This window comes from Anabrus simplex, chromosome 5 (genome assembly GCF_040414725.1).
Source record: "Anabrus simplex isolate iqAnaSimp1 chromosome 5, ASM4041472v1, whole genome shotgun sequence".
In the NCBI taxonomy this organism is placed as follows: Eukaryota; Metazoa; Arthropoda; class Insecta; order Orthoptera; family Tettigoniidae; genus Anabrus; species Anabrus simplex.
In genome coordinates, this window is record NC_090269.1 from 105,154,035 (window position 1) to 105,177,405 (window position 23,371).

General features: G+C 42.0%; 1 protein-coding gene and 1 non-coding gene across 2 annotated transcripts in view; both read left to right on the plus strand.

The window, feature by feature from the left end:
• The window catches only part of LOC136874660 (alkaline phosphatase), a 744,425-nt gene that overhangs the window by 665,956 nt on the left and 55,098 nt on the right, over nucleotides 1-23,371 (plus strand). The window lies entirely within an intron of this gene.
• LOC136875127 (5S ribosomal RNA) lies at nucleotides 1,800-1,918 on the plus strand. The gene has a single exon (XR_010860378.2). It is a non-coding gene; the product is annotated as a 5S ribosomal RNA (ribosomal RNA).

Consider the following 23,371-nt stretch of genomic DNA (forward strand, 5'->3'; position numbering starts at 1 on the left):
AAGGATGAACTCTCTTGAAGGAAGACGTTAAACGAGTAAAGGCAGTGGAAATGTGGCTTTGAAGGAAGATGACAAGAACCAGCTGGATTGAGAAGAATAGTAATGAAGCAGTGCTTAGAGAAATAAACACCCAGAGACATTTAATAACAACGATAAAAAGGAGAAAAGCGTCAGTTTTTGATCACTTTCTCCGGCATAATGACTTTATAAAGAGCTTGTTCGAAGGCAAGGTGATGGGAAAGAAAGGCAGAGGGAAACCACGGAAGAAGATCATTGAAGAGGTAGTTGAGATGATGGGATGTCAAGGTTATGGAGGGATTAAAAGGATCGCAGAGAGAAGAGATCAACGATTGCAGCGACAAGGCAAAGCCTTTAAATAATGATGATGATACGTTTTAGCCGGTAGCCTACGGAAAACTTCCAAGATCTTAAAATTGTTCACTATGCCGAAGAATATCGAAATATGGAGGCAATTTAATGACGGTGCAGACCTTCGTTTCGAGGTATTTCGCGGATAAACGGTAAGTCCGGTCACAAAACGGGTGTCACAATCTCCGTTCAATTTGGAGTGATCTGCAACTTTGGTCCTCTGACATTTTGTCGTTTTTCTCTCTCTCTACCTTATAGGGTACATATGGCTGTATATTTCGATTGTTCGTAAATGTTGTGCTTTTTATACGTATGTTACTTAGTTTGACACACTTATAGGAAAGATAGCGTCATCGAATTTGGCACGCACATAGACACGGCCAATGGCTATATGCGAACCAAATTTTATGATTCTAGCTTTCACGTAAGCATGTGAAAAATAATGTAAAACGTTAAAAATGTACCCGAATTTCACCCCATTCAAATATCGTAACTCAATCGAACCCATAAATATGGGAGATACGAGAAAATGTTATAAACCAAACATGTAGAGCAACAACGGGACGTCTGAGGGTGAAAAACGTTTCTTGTTATGATCTACCGTTTAGGAGCAGTAAATCTCGAAATGAAGATTTGCACTTCCAAACGTGCCCATGCTTATCTGTCATCTATATAAATATAATCGTAACGACCGAATATCAGTACATAGACTATTTTGGCGAATTTCCGTACAGATATCCGTTTCAGGTGTAATAATGACCACATGCATATTTCTTAGCTTTGGTGTCTCTTTGTCTGTTAGTCTGTTTGATTGTATGAGTTCTTATAACTTAAAAACTACTAAATATATTTCTACCAAACTTGATATTAAGAATCAACGTGTACTTGAGTAGATTTTAAGGCTAATATTATTTCTGAATACCTAAAGAGACTGAGGTTTTATCCGAAACCGAAACCATGATTTTGATCTCCCTCAAGATATGCCCATCCGAAATTCATGGAAATCTACAATCCTTAATGGAAATCCATTTCTAAAACTTTTTCTTCATGTACATTTTTCGACAGGAGAATTAATAAGCGAGATATCATGAAGGTTGGTTTTTTTTTTTTTTTTTTACTCGTCGCCATAAGACCTATCTGTGTCGGCGCGACGTAAAGCCCCTAGGAAAAAAAAAAAAAAAAAAGAAGGTTGGTTTTGCAGGTTAAGTCCAGCGTACATAGCGGACGTGGAGCAGATTCCTTATCTGTCTATATAAATAAAATCGTAACAACTCTGTGTGCCCGTACATTGATTATTTTGGTGCAATTTTCGTACAGTTCCCCTTTTGAGGGATAATAATTACCATCTGCATATTTTTGGTGTAGTTTCCTGAAGTGCGTTCGATTCTAGCTCAATCCAGTGGCATTTATAGGTGCAGAAATACACCAGCACCAACGGCCGTACCATATTGAATACACCGGTTCGCGTCCGATCACCGCAGTTAAGCAACATTGGGCGTGGTCAGTACTTGGATGGATGACCGCTTGGGAACACCACGTGCCGTTGGCTCAACTCCCTTTCTGGTCTACGAAGCCAAGAATAACGGCCGAGAGGATTTGTCATGCTGACGACAAAACACCTCATAATCTGCAGGCCTTTGGGCTGAGCAGCGGTGGCTTGGTCGGCCATGGCCCTATGGGTCTGTTGCACCATGGGGAAATACACCAGCCTAGTGTTGTTGGATTTACATGGACTTAAGAAACGCCTATGGGAAAATTTTCTGGTTCCTCGGAGTCTTCTAAAACTATAACAGTAGCTAGTGGGAGGTAAAATGTGTAACGTTGTTACTAAACTCACGACTCGGCCGGATAAAACGAATCCAGAACCCCTTGGTCTGAAAATAGAACGCTGGAATTCAGTTACGGAGTTAGATTATTCATCCTATTCTTCCTTTCCTTTTTAATTTCCCTCCTCTTCTTCTGCCGTACCGGGGTGAGCTGCTAGAGCGCTGGATATCTGAACCCGAGATGGCGGGTTCGATCCCGGCTCTATCGAGCGGTTTGCGAAGATACTAAAAAACGTCATCATCCTGTCGCTGGATTTACTAGCACGTAAAAGAACTCGTGTGGGATAAAAATTCCAGTACCTCGGTGTCTCTGGAAACCATAAAAGTAGTTGATGGCACGTAAAGGTAATAGCATTATTATCTCCCACTCTGCTCCCGCATCGCGAGTGCGATATAAGGCATGTAAAGTTTCCCTGCATTTCTGGTCGGACGTCGTTCCTTATTTTTATAATTTAACATTGCACCAACTAGGATAGGTTTTCGGCGACAGTGGCATAGGAGAGGGACACGACCGTAGCCTTAATTAAGGTACAGTCCCAACATTTGCATGGTGTGAAAATAGGAAACCACGGAAAACTAACTTCAGGGCGGCGAGAGTGGAGTTCAAACCCACTATCTCCTAAATGCGCGATCCTAACCGCACGACCAACTCGGTCGGTCGCATTGAGTGTCTGCGACAATATAGCAGCTACTTGGTTGGATCATTCTGAGTAGCCCCTTGAAGTCAAAGTTATCCATTTGTCACGAATCATCATCACCTCAACAATCCTCTATTTCTAACGTGTAACTATCTGCGCTTCGTCTCCCTCTACTTCTCTTTCGTGGTCGAGCTTCTAATTCTCCTACATAACGTATCGTCGCGTCGTCTTCGATTTGTCATAAAATTCCCCACGAACGAAGCCGGTTTACGCGTAGGCTTATAGCGTCATTCATCGACTTTATTCCTAACTCAGAATTTATGTCTTCATTCCGAGAACCCTCCTGCTACTGTTCCCGTTTGTACCAACAATAATGCTTGCTTATGTATGTGAATAATAATAATAATAATAATAATAATAATAATAATAATAATAATAATAATAATTTAAAATAATAATTATTATTATAATTATTATTTCTGGAGCCTCCGTGGCTCAGGCGGCAGCGCCTCGGCCTCTCACCGTTGGGTTCCGTGGTTCAAATCCCGGTCACTCCATGTGATATTTATGCTGGACAAAGCGGAGAAGGGCCAGGTTTTCTCCGGATAATCCGGTTTTTCCTGTTGTCCTTCATTCCAGCAAACACGCTCCACTATCATTTCATCTGTCAGTCATGAATCATTGCGCTAGAGGAGTGCGACAGTCCTCGGCAGCCGGCACAATTCCTATCCTTGCCGCAGGATAGGGTCTTCATTCATTCCACTCTTGACCCGGTCAATGACTGGAAAACCGGCTGTAGATTTTTCATTGTTAATTCTGTGGTAACATAATATCTTTAACTTTCCAGAAGGTACGGATACCCTCAAATGTCACCGATATCAGCCAGGATTGATCCCGTTACCTCTGGAGAAGAATGGCAACGACTAACCGACTGAGCCATTGAGGTTAGCTATTATTCTCTTTCGGAGCATACAGCTCTGGATTTGGGAACTCGATAAAGAATCATCTTCGTCCTTCCCTTTCTTCATCGATTACCTTCATTCTTAGAGCGGTCGAAAATCCTCTTCTTTCAGTTTGTTACGAGGAAACGATATTTCAATCGTTCTGCCTCTTTAGAAACAACCACCATCTCCATTATCATTATCGCCACCTTTCAGTCATTAATGTTAGTCTCTTCAGAAACAATCATGGTCCATGAAGTACAAAATATCCACTTCGGAAGTTATAGCACTAATATGAATTGGTTCTAATTCCAGGTTTGTCAGCCTATTCAGGTGTTTTCCATTCAAAACTACAGAGTATTTTAATGCTGAGTTCCTATGCACCTCGACCTGGAAATCTGATGACACTGCTATTATTTATTGGAACGTGTGCTGTCGGATGTCTGACGCAGAGATATAGTGTGGCTAGGGACACTGATCGCAAGAGACATGATGTAATAAATTGTAATCGGGTATCAGTATCCCCTTTCAAATTGACAGAGCAGCGCAATTGTAACAAATTCATAAACTGTCATGAGACCGAATTTCGTAGGGAAGTTAACAGGCATGAATCAGAGCAGTGGGAGGGGGAAGTACGGCTTTAATTAGCTAAAATTAGCTAGCACTCAAATGTTTATTGCTCATAATATACAAACGATACCTAAACATAATTTTGAACGCTTAAAATAATGTGTGTTTTGTTTTGTCTCTCCAACTCTTGTCCCGTTTCCCTACGAGGTCGGGTATGAGGTGAGATGAATCTGCCGCGGCGGGTTTTTATGCCCGGATGCCCTTCCTGACGTCAAGCTCATTAGAGAAGTTATTGAGATGAAATGAATGACGTGATATATGATAGTAGGAAGGGAGAGGCTGAAATCCGGTGCCGGCACATAGCCTACTCCTGTCGAATAGCAGCAAGGGGTCTCTTCAAGGCTTAGCGTCTCCATCCGACGTACGAATCACAATCAGCAGCGTCATACGCCCTCACTCCATATGAACACTGTGGAGAAGTTTGGAATTTAATCCAGGCTTGTGGCACGCAGTCTAGTGATTAGTAATTGTATTCTACCCCCTCTCCTACCCTGCCGGTCAACATTCTGATGGTGAACACTTTTTTCGACCAACGGGACTCGAACCGCTAACTACGGTGCCAGACCGTTTAGACTTCAACGCCTTAATGATCAAGGGCGCCAGGCGAGCTGCTTAAAATAATAATAATTGTATCGGGAGGTACACCTCAACTCCGCACATTCAAAATAAGCGCCATAATGAACTCATCTACCGACCTAAATGTGAAATTGCTACTACATAAAGTTGAGACTTTAATCAGAATATGTCCCTACTGAGATATTAAGTAATTGTGTTATTGTGAAGTTTCCTAAACTGATTTGATTTCTCTTGGTTTTGTTTTTGCTGTGCATCAAGATGTTTGGACGTTTTTCCACAGATGTCACTACCAAAAAGCTATAGCAATGCACTCTGGTGCAAGGTAAAGGAAGTTGTTATTGAAATAAATTTTGTGTTTATAGGTTTTCTCAACTTTAATTTGTTTTTTATATAATTCTAGGTTTGCAAAACTTCTGTCTTATTCCGCCAGTTTTGAATCTGGCCAATGAAAATTTTCTGTAATTAATTTTCAGTCTATAACAGGCTTCTTGTTCGGTTTTGAGTGTAACTTAGGGGTTCAGCCAATAAAAATGAGAAGATGTGTCCGGATTAGTCGAGAATCCTCTCGAACCTTCCTTGAGGGCATATAAGTTGCGACTTTTCAAGTTTCCTTGTCTCACTTGATCGTCGTCTTTCTCTCTGTGTGTGTGTGTGTGTGTGTGTGTGTGTGTGTGTGTGTGTGTGTGTGTGTGTGTGTGTGTGTGTTAAGGTAGGAGGCGGGACGCCTCATTCTTCGGCAGGGAGTACATCAACGAGGTAATAGCAACTTAAATTCTCTTTTCTGTAGCTACCTCCGCAGACTTATCCGAGGGGAAGGTCCGAAATATTAACTATGTAACACAACCTTTCTAAAATATAAATTTTCTTTCGGCTAATGTAAAACTTCATAAAGTCTTTAACTGTAAATCGGGGATAGAGAGTGAGTTACCCTCTTGAGCTCCCCTTCATCTTGGTTTGAGGTGACTACGATTTCGTAACTGTTTTCTTACTGTAATATATTAAATTTATTTCCAAGCGAGTCACTTCAGTAGCTTTGGATTAGCCCCTGTTTCGTTGGGCCCAGAGCCCTGTTAGGGTTTTAATATTTCATTATCTAGGAGTGCAAGTGTACGCCTCCATCCAGTTTGTGTTCGGGTCATTTATATAACCTGTTCTTTTTCCTCAAAGGCCCAGTAGGTTGGGTACTAGATACCCCTGTGTAAAACTATTTCCATTTGTAAATCGTGCCTTGTGAGGCCTGAGAGTGTAAGACTTGGGTGTAATGTTGCCTTGAGTAGGCTGTAAGAAACTGAGAGCATGTAAGTTCTTTCATAAGTTTTGGTAATAGTGAGGGGTGCCTCTGGAAGGCTGGAGATTGTAATTTTTCTAGCAAGTGCTCTTGAATTGGGAGATTTCCGCCCTTGACCAAATTATTCCTCATTTTGAATTGTAAATTCTGTAAACTTGAGCTTGTAGCTCAGAACTTGTAAATCGAAGCCTTGAAGCCCAAAATTGTTCAATGCCCTATCCTGGGGTTCTCTATTTTAATCCACAAATTTGTTATTGTTCACTCAGTGAAGAAATTTGTTAAGTTTGAAATTCTAAAAGTAATATAACCTTTATTTTTAATTCAATTCTTGATATTATAGTTAGACCCATTCAAGCCCGCACCTTCTTTCACCTCTTTGCGTTCCAAAGATAGCCCGGAATAATAATAATAATAATAATAATAATAATAATAATAATAATACCGGGCGGTACACCTCCACGCTGCTAATTCAAATATTGCGCCAATTGAAACTTCTCTACTGGAGAAACTTGGAACTTTAATTACTGAACTAATTCCACGGTTATTCAGAAGATGTCACTGAGTGTTTTATTTGTCTTTTGTTTTTCAACGATTAAGAGGTGTGGACGATCTCTAACAGATGTCGCTACCCAAAACTATGGTAACACACTCTGGTGCAATGGAATGAACTTTCTTGAAGAAATATTGTATTCCTAAGTTTTATTTTTACTAAATTTTGTTCTGTGGTTTGTGGGTTGGCAATATAAATCCTTTCTTTCCGCCCGTTTTGAATGTAACCAATCATAAATTTACGTAATTAATTTTCCACCAATAAGGTGTTTCTTCCTCGTCTTGTGTATTAGTTTTTGCTGTTATCCAATAAAAACGAAAGGGTGTGTCTACTCATTCCTGAAAGGTCTCGAATGTTCCACGAGGGTATATAAACTGCTGATTTTCTTGTCTCGGTGCCAATTCAGTAACATCTTTCTTAGTGTGTGAATGTGCAGCAAGGGGCGGGAAGCGCCTCTTTTTTCAAGCAGCAGTTCATCTACAAGATAATGGCCTGTTAACATCTTCATTTCTTGCTAGCTCAGCAGTTTAACTCTCGGGGAGGGTTCGAAACCTTTAGTATGTAACCTACCTTTTAAAAATGTAAATTATTTTCTGTCTATGTAAAATCTATAAATTATAAATCTATAAATTACTGTAAAGCGGGGATAGAGAGTGCTTCACCCTCTCGAACTCCCCTTCATTTTTTAATAGGAGGTGATTGCGTTTTCATAACCGTTCTTCTTTAATGTAGTAAAGTTTTCTCATACGTGTCACCGCCCTAGCTTGGGATTAGCCCCTGTATGATCGGCCTAGCGCCACGTAGGGTTTAGACAAAAACTTGGTGTAGGAGTGCAAGTTATTGCCTCCATTCATTTTGTATTTTGGGCCATTTACTTAACCCGTTTTGTTTTCCTTCCTGCGAAGGCCCAGTAGATTGGGTATTAGATACCCCTGTTTCACTGTATGTGTGCCTTGAGGGCAGTTAATGTAAAGTCAGTTTATGGCCTCTTAAATAGGTTTGAAGACTTTGAGAGCGCATCTGCTCTTTCTTGTGTGTGAAACGTGCCTCTAGGAGGCTTAACATGATAATTGGCAGCAAGTGCTCCTTGGCATGATTAGGGTTTTCTGCCCCTTTGTGTGAACTGGGTACATTGGTAAAGTTGGGCTCATAGCTCAAGGATTCTTATTGTGGGGCTAGAAGCCCAGATCTTGTATTATCCCCTAACACCTGATTTTGGCTTGTTATTGACTTGTTAAGTTTTCAAATTCTATGTCACCACTGTTAAGTTTTGAAAATATAACCTTTGTTAAATTAACTTTAATTTTGTAGTTGAGACCTATTCCAGCCCGCACCTTCTTTCACCTCTAACTACCACGGATATCTCCGTAGCAATAATAATAATAATAATAATAATAATAATAATAATAATAATAATAATAATAATAATAATAATAATAATAATAATAATAATGTTACGGGTTTTACGTTCCACTAAGTAATATTACGGAGGCACCGAGGAGCGAGGATGTTATCCCGCAGGAGTTCTTTTACGTGTCAGTAAACGTATTGACATCGGGCTGACGTATTTGAACACCTTCAAATACCACCGGACTGAGCTGGCATTGAAACCGCTAACTTGAGGTCAGAAGACCAGGGCTTTTATTATTGTCAGCCTTGAAGGTGTTTTCCATGGTTTTCTATTTTCAGACCAGGCAAATCTTTTCTCTTCTTGCGTCGCCAAAAGTATTTGATGTATTAGTGCGTCGTTAAACCACTAGCAAATAAAAATAAAAATAAAACAAAAAGAGAAGTGGCATGCTGTAGGAAAGTCATATTATGTACTCAAGCGTTTGGTCCGATATTACAGGTCTTATAGGCTTCCTTTAACGCGTCCTTCTACAAATAGCTTTATTGTCAATTCCGGGTGTATGTATATAGGACATTTTCCTGGTGCGAGGAATCAACAAGGCTTTTGAAGTAATTATACTGAGAGTCAACTCAAGACTTCAGCGGTCCCTTTGATGTTAGTCAGACTTCTGGTCGGTGAAAAGGCTTCCGCAGCGCCAAATAGTTCCCTAGGTTAGTTAATAGTTCCTGAAGTCAGGAGCTTCCTTCAGTTTGGTTAGATTTTCTGGTGAACTGACTTGACGAATTTAACATTTATCCCCTGTATAAATATGGAAAATATATCACAGGTTGTATGTTATTCGGGTTCGTTACCAACTCTTATATTTCATACGTAGATGGCTATGAATAGTTATTGCTCTTAGTGGTGTATGTAGCAAAATAATAATAATTTAATATGATATTGATATCTTATTACACTGTGTACTTAGTAATCTTTATTCGAGTTCATTCCATTGCTGATAAGTTCGCTTAATATGTGCGACGTTGAAGATAGATCCAATAAAACTGTTGGCAATACTGACTGCAACAGCGTGTTCAGTATTCATAATGGCTGCCAGCTGGGAGCGAGACGTGTGCGATGCTGTTATGCTTGAGTCCCCTGCGAAATACTTTGAAGCTAACGAAAGTGGAGAAAATTTTTGTAGGAAATCTAAACCAAATTGTTTTAAACGTTTACAGTAGCCTACGAGATGATTATCCGCTAAGGACTGTGGAAGACGTGAAAAAGACCGCCCAGCTGACCGGCGTTTCTGTGTACAGTGTTTACGCCGCTCGCGTGGAATTTGAACTCTACAGAAAATCCAAGGTTCCAGCGAAAGGTCGATGCATCAGCTCAGCACTCGCCGTAAATAAAACAGGAAGGGCTTAACACGGTGTGGGAATAGGATCCTTGGCGTATTTGATAATAATTAGAATTTGTACTTTGGTTTATATTCGTAACCGCCCTCTACCTGCAGAAATGTTGTCATGAGGGGATCATGAGTTGGTTTTTCCTTTCCGGATGACGAGATTACAATATTTACAACATTCCTGGAAACATTGTGTTTTCCAATCCCACTTACAGGTGGTTTTTTCAGCTTTTTGAACTCTGAAAAACTGCCACTGGCAGTCGTTGCACGAGAGCGGAATCGTATACTTATGTTGTAAGTCCCCATATGCCTCACACAAATTGCTTTATGAAATAAAAATAAACCTTGCTTCTCTTGCCCGTGTATTCGTCAGTAATCTGTAGGTTTTCCATGGTCAATAAAGAAATAAATAGGTATGGTACGTAATCAAAGTACAGTTATGTGAAAGGATGTGATTTCGTCTGATGCTTCACTATTTCAGATAGACGCACGGCGTTAATAATAAGCTGTTTGTGGCGGAGATGGAGAACGGTGACCGGAAGGGGGAACAGGGGACGTGCTCACTTGCGGAAGGATACTTCTCCTAAGCTCTTGAGTTGAATTTCACTATAGTCAGTTCTGAGAACCCAGTAGTCAGCGAAGATGCGATAACGAAGTCCTTATCTAAACTCTAAATACTTAAGTTTCGAGCCTGTTTATAACTCTCTGCAGTCAGTGTAGCTTTTTGCTATTGGCTTTACGTCGCACCGACACAGATAGGTCTCACGGCGACTATCGGACAGGAAAGTGCTAGGAATGGGAAGGAAGCGTCCGTGGCCTTATTAAGGTACAGCCCCAGAATTTGCCTGGTGTGAAATTGGGAAACCACGGGAAACCATCTTCAGGGCTGCCGACAGTGTAGGTCGAAACCCACTCTCTCCCGAATACTGGATACTGGCAGCACTTAAGCGACTGCAGCTATCGCGTTCGGTAGTCAGTGTAGCTAAGTAGACCTACGATGGACGGTTGAGATGTAAGTTGTTTGGTCCTAGGAATGAGATTATTTCTTAACCCTTAATTAGTCGCTCACGGAGATTTCCACCGGGCCGATTACATTTTGTACGGTACTGAACTTCCCAGTTGAAATGTGGGTCTCCCCATCCCTATACCTTTCTCCTTGTTCATTTACACTCGTCCTGTCAGCATTTCGGCGCGATCGTGCATCCTGTGTTCGAGTGTGGGATTATTCTTTTGACGAGTGACATCGCCTGGACGTTTCCTGCGTGTGCGATTAAATAAATTTCCTTATATATTAGTGCATTCTTTTTCTGGAGGTTGTTTTGTTCTTCTAAACTTATTTATGAAAAATATTATTTCATATGATGTGATCGTCGTAGGTAATGGCGAGTCTCATGAATTTAGTACCATAAGATCAGTCGACATAGTTAAGGTCTACAATATTCAGCTTTTAGATCAAACAAACTGTGTAAAAATAATCTACAAGTACTAAAAAGGGTTTCTTTTAATTATACCTAAGAATACTGCAAACGAACATGCCAAAACAACATCTGGAAGGACGAAAATGACGCGCATGTTTAACCCCGGAGGTTACCTCCGTGCGCGACTAGTAACGTAATAATTTTCGCGCTACTAGGCAAAGGTTAATATTGTAACCGTCAGCGTGTTTTGGGTACTATAATTGGAATATGCATTTCCTCTGTGTGTGTTTGTGTGTGTTCGTACCATATAAGTTTATTGTTTTAATTCCTTCGGATTTGAAAACTAAATTGTGTAACTTATTATTGTTACTATTATTGTGATCATCGTCCTTGCTGTTCATTGTAATAATATACAACCTTGTACTATGAAATAAACTTGTAACTTTCCTTAGCAGGTAGCGAAGGACCCATTTTTAATAATTGCGTGGGACCCCGAGCCGCTACTGGCTACGGCCCGTACATTTCCCACCCTAACACCGCCGAAATCCTTCAGTGTGTTAGCGCAACGTTCACAGACAAACAAACAAGCAAGCAAGGAACAAAGAAGCTTGTAATGCTTTGTTTCTGAATCTCAGGTAATTGCTTGATGAACTGGTCACACGACTGTTAAGGTTCATTATGCTGGTATTATTGCCGCCAAAAGGGCTTACAGTTTGTTGGTGCCGCCAAGGATTTGTAAGTGAGAGTCTACTTCAAAGGACAGTCTGTATACAAGGAATACTATTATAAATAATCTTCTTATCTTTTCAACCGCAGTATTAACTCCTAGTAATTCCACAAAGTTTGAAAAGTGTACTGTAATTTGGTCCATTGAACTTGAGAAACCGAACAGAGTATTAAACAGATGATTCTGATACCTCTTCAAATAGAAATGAATTACAGAGCAATGTCTTTATTCACTAACAGCCCGCCTTCTTGGCTGAATGATCAACGCACAAGCCTTCGGTTCAGAGTGGTGGTGATGTTAAAGAGGAAGTATAACTGAGCAACGTCGTCTACGTAACACTAATCAAAGGGGAAAAATGGAAGGGATCCGACATTTCGAAAAACGAAGGTATCAACCAAAGAAAGACGAGGGTCACGAAAGGCGTGAATTAAAGACTCCTGTAGGCCTCACCCTAATAACGTTGGGGTCGGAAAACAACAAGTGTTGTCCAACGGAGGTCGGATACGATAGATGAAAGTGAGGTGCCTAGCACAAGTAAGTGGAAGCAGTGCCAGAATTCAGCTAAGTGCTCCATGGTCTCCAACCCACGATCCCAAGTTAAGAGTCGCTGAGGACTCGTACGACAGGCAGGAGATACCGTGGATGATATTCTACTGCCTCACCCAATGGGGCTTAGGTTCAGAGGCCTTCAGGTTCGATTCTCGGCTAGGCCGGGAATTTTAACTGCGTATAATCAATTTTTCTAGCTCGGGCATGAGATATTTTGGTTCGTGTCTTGAAGTATATTCTACAGAATATTGTTCAGTTTAGGATCCGACCGGTTTTCCCAAAGGTTTTTATCTTACGAGACACTTCGTTGCCACCATTACCACCACTGGTCCTGTTCGACTGGATTTATAGTTCTCTGGACTATCACCCGATATCAAAGTTTCCATTGAAGCAAACTTCGACGAAATACAAGCATGGCAATTCTGTCCCATTTATCCCTGCAAGCTTTCGATAGACCATCCAGTGCGTACGGACGGCGGTGTTAGAGACGTCTTTTCAACAGAAATACGCAGAAATCCATTGAACTGGCATCAGGGCTCTTCACAGGAATGTCTTGAAATTGAATTACATGAATTCTTAATTCCCGTTCCATTTACTGATAAAAATCGCTGAGATGTTCTGGCTATCTCTTGAGGTATTGCCCATACGGATCTGATCCATAAAATGGTGGGAAGTCTGTCCAATAGACAGACGTCATAATGGATTCCCGGAAGTGTCTTGCCATCACTTTCACGTCTTCTTCAACATTGCGTATCATCAACTTACACGTTTGGACGGTGGAATTTCTTAGCACGCCAATCGTCACTACGAGTGATAGGGGCTCTCAACTTGCGAGCGTGGGTTGGCGACCACGGGGCCCTTAGCTGAGTCTTGGCATTGCTTCCACTTACTTGTGCCAGGCTCCTCACTTTCGTCTATCCTGTCCGACTTCCCTTGGTCAACTCTTGTTCTTTTCCGACCCCGACTATATTAGAGCATTCGTGGCCTAGGGAGTCTTTCATTTTCACGCCCTTCGTGGCCCTTGCCTTTCTTCGTCCGTTACTTCATTTTTCGAAGTGACGGATCCCTTCTTCTTTTTTCTCTCTCTCTACCCCCTGTGGGTGGGGGACGCAGACGAAAAAAACACCCAAGGTATCCCCTGGCTGTTGTGAGAGGCGACTAAAACGGGCAACCAAGGGATGATTGTCTTAGAACCATGAAACTACTTTTGATTAGTACCATCACGCGGGGAACACCATGGGTCGCCTTTACTTGCGAGTAGTGCCACTATGCTAGGTACACAATAGGTTTGTGATTCGTAGCAGCAGTGCGTGTAGACTGTGGGTTTCCAGTACCCGTGAGTCGTACCCCTGTGAGCAACACCACGGGTCTGGGCGTAGCCTGTGAGTTGTACCACCATATGAGCGACATCGTGGGTCTGCGTTGCCTGTGATTAGTACCCACTATGTGAGGAACACCAAGGGAATACCGGCGCCCGTGATTCCTGATAGGGCCTCATCGGTTTGCATTGGCTGTTAGTGGCGCCATTGTGTGAGAAACACCACAGGTCTGCGTTACCTGTACGAGGTACAATACTTGGTGAGTAGTACCATAATGTTTGGAACAGCGTGTGTTTACGCTACCTTTGATTAGTACCGCAACATGCGGGATCGTTGACAAGCATCATCGATTCAGGATTGGGATTTGGAAGCAGTTCCTTGGTCAGTAATATTGTTTCTGGGAATATGAGGCATTGCGCGTCTTATCCACTGATTGTTTTAAATTCATATTCATCGATTCATTCCTCATCATCACGTTTTGAATTCTGGTCAGTGGATGAATTTTTATTATTTTTAAATTGTAATCGCATTTCGTCTCATTTCGTACCATAGGGGCCGATGACCTAGATGTTAGGCCCCTCTAAACAACAAGCATCATAATCATCATCATCATCATAATCATCGTCTTCCTGATGCTTTGGATATATGTTTCGCGAAAGGCTCCTGATGTGTGTAGGGGGCCGCAATAGCTTTCGCAGTAGTCACCTCGTGTGTTAACCCACTCACTATGCGTGCGTACGAAAAACGAGCAAGGGAAAAGGGTATAACACGCTTTTCTCAATAACAGTCGACTTTCGGCGCTATTTCACGACACGACATCGGTCACGCCAGCAGATCCGTAATTCCAATGATCTCTCACTGGGTGGCAGCAGCGTTACGCAATCGGTCAGATACGGACCAATAGAGCGCAAAAGAAGAAATAAACTTCTCCAGGGGAGGAACTTGAACAAGGACCTCCCTGCTGATAGCATCAGCCCATAGCAAGCACGCTACGGTGTACTGGCTGGAACCCAAGGTGTGTTAGTGTTTGATGCTCACATCTCGGCAAGGCTCTCAAACCCGACCAAGCCACATGCACATTTAGCAACATCGCCTTGTAAAGTCCATTTGAAGTCGCCCGCGAAACGATCTGATTGGCTGATAAAATAACAACGGCGCGAGATATCGGCGTAATGTTTCAAGTTACTTATCAGGATGACCAACCCTCTAACGCTCATATACTCTGTTCACGTTGTTTCCGACCGCCCTATAGGGAATTAGGCCAGGAAGACGTATCACTCGTACATTAAGAACTTTCTTAAAGAAGTTAATCTCCAAATTTGAGAGTAATAATATTATTGCTGTACCGGGAGGTACACCTCAACTCCGCTTATTCTAAATAAGCGCCTTAATAAACTCCTCTATCGAGCAAAAGGTGAAATGCTGTCAAAATATCCTGTTTATTAGTAAACCGATGTCCACGTAATAGCATGCACATCTAATGCTTCCCGCAGCTCTGCATGGCATTGGCGTACAGTTCTTCTGCAGAGAACTGCTATTTTAATATACGATCGTTGCTCCTGCTTGTTGACTTCCAATTTGTGACGCTCTCACTCAAACACTGAACTTGGGGGCATGCTTAGACCCACACAATTGTTTACATACACCATCCAGTGGCATCATACGCAAGTACATACCGTACGTTTCCAAATGCATATCTCAGATTTTCCGTGTTGTCTCCTGTTCCCGAGAAACAAATTGTTGCCATGACTTATAACTCGACCAACATAAGTTCCTTCAAGAGGCATCAGTTTCCAATTCGTTAGGTATTTCCTCTCACGATCAATAAACCTCAAAGGACGTGTAAATCTCTATTTTGCCTCAGCCAGTTTTCAACCATGGCCAGTTAAATGTTGCAGTGTCAAGGGATGGATATCTTAAAGATTCAAAAGTGCCAAAAGGTAATTATACAACTAATGAACTGATCAATTGGCTACGTGGTTTGGATCACATAACTATCTGCTTGTAGTCGGGAGTTAGTGGGTTTGAATCCCACTGTCTGCAGTTCTGAAGATGGTTCTCACTGGCTTCCAATTTTCACACCGAGCCTCCGTAGAGGTGTGCCTGAGCCGGAGTTTACGTACGGTAGAGTGGACCAGTTTCTTTCCGCTCCTCCATATACTTGCCCCCCACCAACAGCGCGTGGCAACCCATCCAAATCTTGACCACGCCCAATGTTGCTTAACTTCGGAGATCTCACGGTATCCTGTGTTTCAACACGGCTACGGCCGTTGGTTGTATATAAGGAAATTCTTCAATAAATATTTACCTCACTGATCGTTCATGTCTTGATGGGTTTCAGCTAGTATATACAGTGTGTATAAGAATGTAATCGCCATTGCCAACCTTCTAATATTACTCCACTCTCAAAGAATGCAGGTGGTGAGAAGCACGGAGAATACGCTTCCTCTTTCTTTCGAACGAGATCAGAGATGTATTCTTATAGAGGCGATCGTTTATAAAAAGAAAAGAAACAAAATTTTTAAATTTTCATGAAGGTGTTTTCTTTTTTCTTATTTAGAAATATATTGCTCTGTCGGTCTTCCTATATATGCCCGGTCCATTTTGTGATTCTGAAGTCATAAGTACCGGTACTCAAAAATCCATTTTTAAATTGGAGTATATGTCCGCCTCTGTGGTGTAGTGGTTTGTGTGATTAGTTGCCACCCCCGGAAGCCAAGGTTCGATTCCCGGCTCTGCCACGAAATTTGAAAAGTGGTACGAGGGCTGGAACGAGGTCCACTCAGCCTCGGGAGGTCAACTGAGTAGAGGTTGGTTCGATTCCCACCTCAGCCAACCTGGAAGTGGTTTTCCACTTCTCCACGCAAATGCTGGGATGGTACCTAACTTAAGGCCACGGCTGCTTCCTTCCCTCTTCCTTGTCTATCCCTTCCAATCTCTCATCCCCCCCCCCGCAAGGCCCCTGTTCAGCATAGCAGGTGAGGCAGCCTGGGAGAGGTACTGGTTATCCTCCCCAGTTATATCCCACGACCCGATGTCTGAAGCTCCAGGACACTGCTATTGAGGTGGTAGAGGTGGGATCCCTCGCTCTGTCCGAGGGAAAAACTGACCCTGGAGTGTAAGCAGATTAAGAAAGAAAGAAAGAAAGAAAGAAAGAAAGAAAGAAAGAAATTGGAGTATTCTAACAGTAAAGTTTATTTATGACATGTTTCACGATATTCATGTTTGCCGAACAGACGCACAGATCGGCAACGATCTTAAATACTCTCTCAACTTCTCTCAATATCGTGGGTCGAGACCTTCCAAAACGATCTGTGCCCAGCCAGATGACCTACATACAGATGAAGGAGTGGCTCGTGGTCAACTTGACACGTTCTCCAGCCCTATTGTGTAGTTTTAGTGACCTGTTGCAGTCCACTGGCTAGGAAACAATGATTGGACAAACCGCTGATCGAATCCAGAGCTTCCGAGTAAGTGAAAGGCACGCTACTCCTACAACTCCGGGCTGGCATATTTCTTTTAGATTGTCATTATTATATCTCTAGCGGATCAACATCACAAAATATTGCCAAGATATTCAATGTTCAGACATACAATCAGGGGGGGGGGTAACGTTAGGTCCTACAATGCAGGCGGGCCTGGGCCTTTAAGGGGCTGTGAAGTCTCCTGAAAAAAAAAATATCACGTTTAGAGATTGGTAAGAGTAGTTCACCGGAAGGACTGGTGTCAGAATTGCTCCGTCCATGAAATGAATAGCTCTTTGGGAGCAGTTCTTTTCGTTCCTACTCTTCTCCCTCAGTAACTTCGCTCGCAAGAGTCCCGAGCGGCTGGGCTGCCGACAATGGCCCGTGACCAACACGGGGGTATGTTATATCTGCTCGCGTTTCACAACACAACAGCCTAATGTGTCTTTAAACGATCATGATTGTTTTAAAGGGCATAGCAATGAGCTTCGGTGATTAGCTGTGCGGTTAGGGGCGCACAACTGTGAGCTTGCATCCGAGAGATAGCTAGATAAATATATAGATAGATAGATAGATTTATCATCAACAGATTGTTTCCCAATTAAAGTTGATTCAATAAAACATGATATACTACAAATACACCTTGAACCAACAACACTAATTTCCTAAAATAATAACCAAGTTCAAACTAAACCTAGATACCTTTAAAGATGCATATTTACAACATCATAAATAAATAAATAAATAAATAAATAAATACATCTCCTTAAATAATTGACATTATTAAACTACATCTAGCAACTTTTACATATTTACATATCTTACAGATAGGGCGCCAACGGCCGTAGCCGTGTTGAACCACCGGATCCCGGATCTGCGAAGTTAAGCAACATTGGGCGTGGTCAGGATTTGGATGGGTTGCCACGCGCTGTTGGTGGGGGGTAAGGGAATGGAGGAGCGGAAAGGAACTGGTCACCCTACCGCACGTAAATTCCGGCTCAGGAACACCTCTGCGAGGTTCGGACCTGCCTTCGGGCAGAATAACCCTTACCTTACAGATAGGGCCTTACATTCATGAGCTCATTAGGGCACGTCTGATTTTAGACGGGGGTGAGTGGAAAAGGCCCACTGCATCACCCACCTCATTCAGGATGATAGTGCCCTCACAAGCCATGAGTTAGCCCGAGCCACAGTTCTCAGTTTAGGCAGATGAAAATTATACCTTTGCCTAGTATTGCGACGAGGAACATGTAATGGAATCAGCTCCAGTAATGTTGAACAATCCACTCTATTCGTCAGACACTTATAAAGAAAGAGGGCATTAGCACATCTGCGGCGTGAGTGCAATGTCCTCATGCTCATAGTCACATAAAGACTCGTAATCGTACGAAGAGAGAGAAATACCCTAACCCTTGTAGCTGATCCATTTCATGAACCTTATTTGGACTCTTTCCAAGTTTTGTAATAAATACTGCTGAGAAGGTAGCCACACCTCGCAACAGTATTCTAACGATGGCCTGATTAGAATGCAAAACAAAGTTATTACAGTTCTAGGAGAAACTAATTCGGCAGAGTTTCTTTTCACAAAGACAAGTAATTTAAACCCTTTCCTAGAAATCTTGTCGAAATGTTTCTGGAAGCAAAGACCGTAGCAGTTTGAAAGTGTCACACCAAGATCATTTATTTCGTTCACACGACCTATTTGGAAATTGCATAAATGGTAATGGTAATTTACAGGTTCCAACTTACGTGAAAATGTGCGTTGCATTTTGAAGTATTCAAAGCAAGTAGCCACTTTTTACACCAGTTACTTATGAGGTTTAAGTTAGACTGTAGCAACTTACAGTCCAACTCACTATTGATCACCTTAAAGATCTTTAGATCGTCAGCATAGGGAAGGCAGTTACTGTGTTGTATAACTGATGTTACATCATTTATGAATGTGACAAAGAAAAGAGGGCCCAGTAAAGAGCCTTGGGGGACACCTGAAGTAGGGGGTACGGCTTTGACATAATACCATCAGCTTTTACTACGCAAACCCTATTAGTGATATAGCTTCTAATCCACTCCAAAGCACTTCCTCCTATCCCATATGCTGACAATTTGATGAGTAGAGCATCATGTTGAACTGAATCAAAGGCTTTGGAAAAGTCCGTGTAAACAACATCCACTTGTTGCCTCCTATCCAGAGATTCTAAAATGAAATTGATATACACCGCCATAATGGACACGGTAGAGCGTTTCTGTACAAAATCGCGCTGCGCTATATTAATATGCTGTGAAACTGAAGTGTACAATCTCTTATACACGATCTTCTCTGCCACTTTTGAAATCAGGGACAATAACACAACAGGCCTATAGTTATCAAACCCTACTGTCGGCAGCCCCGAATATGTTTCTTCGTGGTTTCCCATTTTCACACCAGGCAAATGCTGGGGCTGTACCTTAATTAGGGCCACGACCGTTTCCTTCCCACTCGTAGCTCTTTCCTATCCCATCATCGCCATAAAACCTGTCTGTGTCAGCGCGACGTTAAGCAAATTGCAAAACATTATTCAACTTGACAATATATTGCATATTATCTACCTGCTGTAATTAAATTTTAATTGTTATTCGTAGTTTTTACATCTTATTTGGGGACCACAAATTTTTATTTTGGCATATTCATTACAAGAGCCCGGATTTTTATGCATAAATAGATTAGTATGCAATCTTACAGAAGCGAGCAGCAAGTATAGTCTACCTTCACAACGACTATGCTATGGGGTTTGCATAAACATTAGGGGTACGGCCCATCAGAACCCCTACAATTTATGTTACTCTTGCTACACTATGGAAGAGCGGGTGGCCGACAGTTTTTACTAAATTACAGTAGTTTGCAATCTAACCTGATATTGCATAAAAATCCGGGCTTTGTTCATTACTCCCCTGCGAGTAAGAGAAAGGCGCGCTACCCTTACAACCTCGGGATGGCAAATGTCTTTTAGATTATCATTACGGTATTGCATCTCTAACGGATAAAAGTAAGAAAATATGTGCAGGATAATCAATCATTCTGGATGGGACACCAATGAATGTCGTGCAAAGGAGGTGCCCAGCCTGGTAAATAGGGTTTCTTCAGCGACTGTGATATGAGTCCATGACGTAACCAATTGGAGACTGAATCGTCAGCACATTCAGATAATGAAGTCCGGATTGGCAGAGACGGATCGTATCGACAAGTGGATAACGTACTGGGAGAGAGATGAAAGGAACGTGCCAAATCATGGCGAGAAGAGAAATAAAAAGAAAATAGTGTGGTATGTCACTCGATAAAAGGAACAAAGAAAGAACGTTATTATCTTGAGATGTTCTCCAGTTGTCAAAGGGAACGCTGTGTGCAATGGATTAGAATCATATTTCATACAGCCATCAATACCCTTTTCAGTAACAAGTGAAGGTGATTTAGAGAAAGTGAGACTACTAAGGGGACCCGGAATGGAGATTTAGGGTCACACATCATTTTTTGTCCGCCTCTGTGGTGTAGTAGTTAGCGTGATTAGCTGCCACCCCCGGAGGCCCGGGTTCGATATCCGGTTCTGCCATGAAATTTGAAATGAGGTACGAGGGTTGGAACGGGGTCCACTCAGCCTCGGGATGTCAACTGAGTAGAGGTGGGTTCGATTCCCACCTCAGCCACACTCGAAGTGATTTTGTGTGGTTTCCCACATCTCCTCCAGGCAAATTCCGGGATGGCACCTAACTTAAGGCCACGGCCGCTTCCTTCCCTCTTCCTTGTCCACCCCTTCCAATCTTCCCATCCCCCCACAAAGCCCCTGTTCAGCATAGCAGGTGAGGCCGCCTGGGCTAGGTACTTGTCCTCCTCCCCAGTTGTATCCCCGACCGATGCCTGACGCTCCAGGACACTACCCTTGAGACGGTAGAGGTGGGCTCCCTCGCTGAGTCCGAGGGAAAAAGCAATCCTGGAGGGTAAGCAGATGAAGAAGAAGAAGAAAAATCAATGTTCTTAATTTTAATCTAAAATTAACTCTGGAATCCCCGCTTTAAAATGATATATAAATCAATTTTGTATGATAAGTGGAAGTATTCACAAAAATATTTTAATTAGTTCATGCATGAAAAGTAGTCAGCTGTTAGCCATCATGGCCGGCGGAGTTATCTCTAAGGTTTCAGTGTGAGTATTTCATAATAACGATGTTATTTACTTTACGTCCCACTAACTACTTTTATGGTTTTCGGATTCGCGGAGGTGCCGGAATTTAGTCCCGCAGGAGTTCCTTTACGTGCCAGTAAATCTGCCGACACGAGGCTGACGTATTTAAGCACCTTCAAATACGACCGGACTGAGCCAGGATCGAACCTGCCAAGTTGGAGTCAGAAGGCCAGCGCCTCAACCGTCTGAGCCACTCAGCCAGGCAAATGAGTATTTTAAATATAGCACTTCTGTCATGAATTCGGTAATATGATACCCAGTACAACAATCCTCACAGTCTTTCTCTTGCTGTGATGGATATAATAAAGCCAGTATTTAGGAACTTCGCATACAATGATCTGCTGAAAAATATCTGCCCGGATGGACACAAAATCCTAACGAGAGAACAAACAATGTCATCTTGAGTCGGATTCCCAAGACAGTGTTTGTGGGTACGTCCTACACTTCGTAGAATTTGATGCAGTGGCAACACTCATTGAAGGAAATGTAACAAGGTGTAAGGTTTTGGATTGGGTATCGGGTGTGGAACTGTTGACACTGTGCTACGATGCGACAAGTAATGACTCTGAAGTACTGACTGAAAAGTTCCAGAATTTAACCAACGAAGTCAAAAAACGACAGAGCTAAGAAAAGAAAATTTTTGGATCAGTTTCGAGGGAGGGCGGATGACCCACGTTATGGAGAGGGCTTATTTTGACATTCTAACTTCGGAGGCTCAGAAGTTTTTTAATTACTTAATGTACTTTTCTTCAGCTTCTACTATGTGTAGGAGCTCCAAAATTTACGGTTTGTTTATTGAAGAGTTCTACATGTACTAAACGTCTCTAATTGCTTGATTTCAAATTTTTAGTAACCTTACTAAGATTGACGCTTAAAAAATACATACGAGGGTCGAGTCATAAGTCATGGTAACTATTTGTTTTCTCGCGAACAGGAGACACCACGGAAAATCTAAGATATGCATTTGGAAATATAGGGCATGCACTTACGCAGAGTGCTTGAAGACAAATTCTGACTTCAGGGGGTTTTCGTAGGAAAGTGACAGAACACAGGCTATTGGTAAACATTGTTTTATTATGGTATAGACAGCAAATACGCAAGACTACGTACAAAGGACAGGTCTCCACTGGTTACAGACCTTCCAAATAATCACGCAAGGCTTCCACTGAGCGTTGCCAGCGAATGGGCAGACGATGAATACCATTGGCAGCATGTGTATCGCTAACGTGTGATACCTTTCTCAAAAAATACTGGCAGTTGATATTCTACCCCGTTTGGACGTCTCCACCCACCTCGCCACTGTTCTGTGGGGCATGGCATGCACACCTAAGGCTTTCCGCAGCTCTGCATGGCATTGGCGTGCATTTCTGCCGCGGAGAACTGTCATTTCAATATACGATCGTTGCTCCTGCTTATTGACTTCTATTTTGTGATGCTCTCACTCACACACAGAAATTGGGGGCATGCTTAGACCCACACTGTTGTTTACATACACCATATAGTGGCATCATATGCAAGTACATACCGCAGGTTTCCAAATCCATATCTTAGATTTTCCGTGTTGTCTCCTGTTCGCGAGAAAAAAATAGTTACCATGACTTATGACTTTATTAAACCTGAGGCAAATTTTTAATTTATACGCTTCAATAGCTAGTCAAGGTAGGTATCCTAACAACACAAGAATTTCATACGTCTGTCTTTGATAGTTTTTGAGAAAAAGGTATATCAAACATTGATAATTAAGCATTGAAGGGATAGGGCATTCTGGGTCCTCTTAAAGCCAGCAGACACGTAAAGAGGCGATTTTGTCTATTATGTATAGCCGATTAGTGTTTGTCTCATAAGTTGCACTAGTCTAAGAATAAACACTTCATTGAAATCAACTTCCAACCTACTAGGTCGTGTTTCGTTCATATAGTGCGTATTAAAGTAATGTTAAGTACATAACAACCTCTACAACCACCTGATATGGCGTCAGTTGCTCTACCAATTGACCTATGGTCAGGGGTATTATAAATGTGATACGGTCCTGCAAAATAAAAATTCGAACCCCTTCAAATAAAATTTAAAACCTTCGAAGAACTAATATAAATTTAGTTATACAAGCTAGATAATATGTAATATT